Source organism: Macrobrachium rosenbergii, chromosome 49 (genome assembly GCF_040412425.1).
Source record: "Macrobrachium rosenbergii isolate ZJJX-2024 chromosome 49, ASM4041242v1, whole genome shotgun sequence".
Classification (NCBI taxonomy): Eukaryota; Metazoa; Arthropoda; class Malacostraca; order Decapoda; family Palaemonidae; genus Macrobrachium; species Macrobrachium rosenbergii.
In genome coordinates, this window is record NC_089789.1 from 37,993,481 (window position 1) to 37,999,852 (window position 6,372).

A 6,372-nucleotide genomic window follows, 5' to 3' on the forward strand; every position below is an offset into this window, starting at 1 on the left:
TTAAATGGGATGCGAGGGATTCTTTACTAGGTATTTACAGCGTATTGTTTTTAATTGAAGTATGATTACCAGAAAACGAAAGTTTTTTACTCGAAGTAATAAATGGGATGATGAGGGATTTTTTGAAAGATACAATATACAGGCCTTTAACTTGACTAGCAAGACTCGAAACGAAGGCTGAAGTAGTTTTAATTATTAAATTTCGAAGATTAATGTTAGCAATGCACTAGTGTTTTGGTTATTCAGAAGTACATTGAGGTGCGATGGCCAAATTTAAGATTTTCCGTGAAGTCCATGTGGGAAAGCAGGTAGTTTGAGGTACCCCTGTAATTTTTGAGAAATTATGGATATTGTAATTAAGCAATTTTCTGTGTTTAAGTACTTTGTAGACCGAACGAGGAGGATGACTTCAACATAAATTATTAACTACAATTGCACTGAATGACTATTCGAGTCGTCAGTGAATGCCTGTACGGCCTGAGGTAAAGTAGTTAAAAGATTTTGGAATATATTCGAACCAGCAGTCTACTGGATTTATTTCTTTGGCAACTTGAATCTTGTCCTGTAGTAGTTAAATTTGCAATTTCCGTATGGAATTTATTTTTAAAATGTTTTATTTTTCAGGAGTGAGTTCGGAAAAAGAGTGACAGGAATTATAATGAATTCGGAAATGGAGACCAGTATTCGACAAGCTTGGTGCAACTGAGGATGGTTTTAATACGTCGTCTTAAAGTCCCATTCACTTGCAAACTCTGAAGATGGTTCCCTCCTTCCACTAATGTAAGTGATTGTGTTTTCACACAAACTACATTTCATTTTTCAATCTCAGCTGGCATTTAGTTCGAAAAATCTTGTTGAAGTGGCTAGAAGAGTAAGTACTGAAGGTAATGAATAACGGCAACATTTTAATCAAATTTAATATCAGTTCTTCCTACATGATTCTACAAAATCTTTCACTACATGTGCAGGTTATCAGTGGTTAAACTAATATAAGTAATTCGCTTGATATATGGTAGAACTTGTCAACATTGATCTACCAAGAAAGTGAAGATGCTAGTACACGTATTAGTAAAGTAATGAAGTATATTCTCAAATTGCAAATGCAGATTTTTTTACTTTAACTAAATTAAATTAGTAACAGACAAATCAATTTTTTAAATGCATAGTAACATCATAAATCAACATTGCTGGCAGGTTAAAGTGATCTAATAGAGGTTGAAAGCCTTCTGAATATGCTTATATTTCCCAGCTTACGTGTATTTAATTTCAAACACCCATGATGGCAGTTTCATTTACCATTTTGTAGTTATGGATGTAAATCTACCAGATTGTTCTCCATCTCCACAGATTCACTTTGTCTTATTCTACGGAGAGATTTGCCAAGTAGGCTTGAGACATCGAGTTCTTTGTGATCATTGAATGGTAGATATCAGCTCACTGCTGACGAAGGAGGCCAAGCTGTCAGAGGCGAATTCAAATTCTAGAAGTAGGTGCTTTCATTGTGCAAGCTGTCAGTCATGCACAATATCAGATAGCAGTGTAACCTGAGGCCAACTCTTGTCATGAAGTGGGACATTCACCTGTGTAAATCTTCGGACATGGACTTGCAGCACAGACCTGCTCGAACCATCTTGTTCACTGAAGCATATGAAGAGCCACGAGCAGGCACTGTTGGTATCAAAGACGGCAGAAAATACCTGCAACGTGGATTAGGTGGTATCATCCAGGCAGAATTCAATGAGGCAGCAGCGGTTGTCCCAGGGGCAATGGAAAAAACACCATTATTCAGAGAAGTCCTGGGCCCCATGAGAGGTGAATAAGTCCTTGGCCCAATGAGAGGTAAAAGGAAAAGAAGTATTCATCTGATTGCAAACAGATCAGACAGACAGTGGGGGCTTGTCTCCATGCATACTGAACAGTCTGACAAGAGATATGGGCAAAACAATGGTGTATGAGAATGCCTTCATTAGTTACTGACTCCTCTTCCTAGAGAATACGTCCATTCTCAATACAGCCACTAGACTGGTACAAGTTGATCCAGAAGCATTTAAGAACACATCTAGTACTAAACTGCTTCAGCTTTGTCCAGGTCCTGTAAGACAGATAGTTAACACTTTGCTGTTCAGCAGGCAGAAAGCAATGGCCATGCACAGGTGTCCTAAATTCAACTGCAGTCATCCTGGGATAATCTTCCATCAACGAAGAATTGTGACTAGAAGGATGGAATTTCAACATCATCCTGTTTTCATCTGGTTCGAGCTTTGCAAAGCTTCATCAATTTTCTGGTGGCAGGTTGAAAGTGCCTGGATGTTTAGCAACAATCCGAGTCGTACATGCTGTGTCCAAACCTGAGCCTTCAGTTGAAGAACCTGATTTCGTACTTTTGACACAGATAGAGACAGTATTATTTGAACTTTCAAGAGATACAAATGAACTGTCCAAGATCTAACAATTCCTGAATCATAAAATCCTCCAAGCAAGTTATAAACTTCTGATTTCTCAACTGTCTTGTTTCATGGAGAGAAGTTAGTTCAGTTCCAGCTAGTTGAGTTTTTATTCTGCCACATTTCTTCCATGGTGGCAAACTGTCTTCAGAGGGAAAGGTAGATGGTTTACAAATAGGAAGTTGCAAAATGCTAACTGAGAACTCACATTCTTGTTGCCTGCTGATATACAACATACCCAACAATGATTGTGAGAGCTTGTATATGCACGAGTTATTTTTAGGACACCCCAGGCATTTCTGCTGGTACATGATATGACTTGCCCTCCAATGCAGGTCCTACAGGTCTCCCTTCAAGGATCTGAAGGACCTGCACTGGAAGACAAGACATACCACGTTCCCAGAGAAATGCCTGGTGTGTCCTGAAAGGTACTCTGATACATACACAAAAGCACACAATCATTGTTAGGCATCTTTGTATATCAGCAGGCAACAAGAATGTGAGCTTTCAGTTTTCATTGTTCAACTCCTTCCTACAGTATTTGTAAACCAACCTTTCCCTCTCAAGTCAGTTTGCCACTATGGAAGAAATGTAGCAGAACGAAAAAAAAAAACTATTAGCTAAAACCGAGCTGACTTCTCCATGTAAGCAAGACTGTTGGGAAATCAGCTGCTGCTACAATTTGCTTGAAGGATTTTCTTGTCCATTCTCTAGTAGTCGCTGGGGCTGTTAGTTGAAGCAAGTCAAGTTTACTAGATGATGATGGTTCGGGACAACTTTCAATTTCTTGATCCCTCACTGTTCACTCTTCATATATCTGGAAGAGAAAATATTAGTCATGATGAGGAGTCAGATCTTTACTACTAAGCACTCTTGCTTGCAAATACGCAAAATAAGTTTTAACAGCCTTTACTACTAAGCACTCTTGCTTGCAAATACGCAAAATAAGTTTTAACAGCAAGTAAAAGCTTATTTGTACCCATTTAATTGAATAAAATTACATTACAGTAAACTGAATTTTTGTTTAGCCCAACTAAAAACATGCCTAATTATATTGTAACTAGACCTAAAACAATGCCAAATTGCCTGTCTCACAAAAAAATTTCTCTAAATATACATTAATTTGCAACTAAAACTTCTCCGTTTTATAAAATCGTAAATTTTACTTGTGTACCTTGTTTTTCTGGAAGCTGAACTGATACTTCAAACATTTATGATCAGTAGGCTGATTTCAGTACTGCAGCAGATTCAGGTAAACACTGTCATGACAGAGGGAAATCCCAGGCAAAGCAGTTAAATCTTAGAAACTTGTGGTGACTTCACACTCAAGGTCTGGTTGATTGCACAACTCAATACATGGGAAAGTCTTTAGCATACCAATAAATTGGCAGTATAAAGAACCCTTTCTTGTCCTCTAAGGGAACAAAACAAAAAATACTGTAGATAGGCAAATTCCTCAAAAACGAAATGAAGGATAACAGACTGCAGTGGTCCTGATTCAGGACCACTGCTAGTCAAACGCAGAGAAGTTTAATGCCCACTCCACAGGTTTAATGAATTAATCAAAAGCCACACCAAAATACAGTTCTTATGAGAGAAGGGGGAAATCAGTCAAATCCTAAATCCATTGAAGAAACAAGTGGGTAATCATATGGTTTACGATAATGAGCACCTCTCCAACTGCCTCCCAAATTACATAGAAAGGAATGGGACAATGTAACCATCTAGAAGTTGGGGGAAAGAGGTGGCCTACATAATCCAGAATAATCTTATTAGTCATGGTAAATGTTCAGGAAGCCTAAATGACTGATGAACCACTGTTAAACACTTCTGAAAAATAATGATCCTTAGATCCAAGAAAAAGTATTCTGCTCTGGGTGTTGGGTGTTGAAGCCTACAGTAGTCAAGCAACTGGACAAGAAGAGCATAAACTTAAAAGGAGGTAGACCAGTTGCACAAAATCACTGGCTGGCTACTTTCATCTTGACCTCACTGACAGGAATTGTGCCCTCAAATTTAACATAACCCAGGTAACATTTTCTTTAAATACCCTCAGTAAGAGAAAACCAACTTCTATGCACCAGTGGTACAGGTGTAATGAATTGTCAACATGAACTAAGCAGAAGTCTTAAAAATATGTTGCAGAACAGATAACAAAAAACCACTTATTCTCTTTGATAATCTTGTTTGCAATAAACTGGAAATAGTCCTGTATACTATGCTGTATTATATCAAGCAAATCTGAATGTTACAGAGAGAATCACAAGAAACAACTGGAATGGTCAGAAAAATACAATCCTACGAATGCATTGAAAGTGCATTGCAACAAAACCCTCTTGCCAGCACAACCTTTAATGACCATATGGATAACACAGAGTCATTATGAATTTTTACATGGTATCTGTCAGCTGTAAGTCAGGCTTCTGGGAATGTAAAATGAAAGGGCTTGCATTTGTATAGGTCTGTTCTGTCAAATACCATACCATATATATTTTTTGAAATTGAAACTTGAAAAACAATAAATAATCACCCTACATCTTTAGTGTACAAATCAATTATGATAAAGTGAACTGATGCACTAGTTCGAATAAGTTAAAAGTAACTCTCAAGTACCCATTCATTGAATTTTCCAATGCTTCTTTATGGTCTGATGTACACTGCAGAGTTCCTATGCATTACCTTCTGATTAAGATTGGCCTTGTACCAGCAGTGACTTCTGCTGCATAAATTGTGCAAAGCCTTCAGTGCCAAGTACAAAATAGGAGATGAGTCATCTGCTGAATTACGTATATTTTGTAGTTCCACTGTAACTGCAATTCACAGGCCTCTCCAAGGAGCATTTGAGCACTTGAATAGGATGCAAAAGATATTACAAAAATCGCTCCCTGTAAAAATACTCAAATTAGAACATTTCTAGATGCTAAAATACTTAAGAGGAATGGCTAAATTTTGATCCAAAAAAGTTTACACTTTCTGGAGAGTAGCTTCATAAGTCTGTCAAATTTATTTTCCAAAGAGAATATTGGAAATCAAATTACTTTACTGATAAACTCTTAATTAATCTGTGATGAACTTTATATATACTTCTTGAAAATGGAACTTTAACCATTATAACAAGAGAAAATATGCTAGATTACTTCAAATTTTCAGCTTCTTAATACCAATATCACCTGTGCTTTCAAATTCACTAATATACTACTAAAATGACCAATCCAATAAATGTTACTGACCCCTTAATCCAACAGGATTTCAAAATTTACTACATTCTAAACAAAGAGCAGACAACATGAAACTTTCATCTCAACCACTATCAACATAAGACTGCCTTAAATATACTTACTGTTCTTTACCCAGTTCCATTCGTAGAAAATGGTAAATCAAACACACTCTATGTCATAGAAACTGTAAATATTATGAATTTACCACCTCCACCATGTCAAAAACAAAACCAGTGCAGGAGTAAACCTATGTTTACTCCTGTTACAAGATATTGAGGGAATAACAAGAACTGAAACTGACAATATAAAATATAAAGACATACATGAAAACAATACAAAGGAAGACTTGAGACCAGAAGTGTGGAAAATTAGTACTTTAACAATAATGTCCACTGAAAAGTAAATGAAACTGCGTTTCTGCATGGAAACCTATAGAAAAAGAAATACACACCAGTGTCTTAAAAAACAAACAGGATGTATTTTTGTTATCATAAGATTTAAGACTGACTAAGGAAAAAAATAAGATTTAAGACTGAAAAAAAAGAGAGGCAGTATATCGAAGGGCTTTATTTAAAAGTTGGTGACCATGAGAGACTAAAACAAGGCTTTCACTGTTTGTCATAGTAACACAGATAGCTACTGTATAAAGGAGTGTTGAATGAGAGGCCCCTGGAAGGAGATATAGGCTATATGTAGATGGCCTGTCCTTT

General features: G+C 36.8%; 1 long non-coding RNA gene across 1 annotated transcript; it reads left to right on the forward strand.

Moving 5' to 3' along the window:
• The first annotated feature begins 628 nt into the window (after window positions 1–628).
• LOC136832261 (uncharacterized) lies at window positions 629–1,658 on the forward strand. The gene is made up of 2 exons (XR_010851144.1): window positions 629–780; window positions 1,348–1,658. It is a non-coding gene; the product is annotated as an uncharacterized lncRNA (long non-coding RNA).
• The last annotated feature ends 4,714 nt before the right edge of the window (window positions 1,659–6,372 follow it).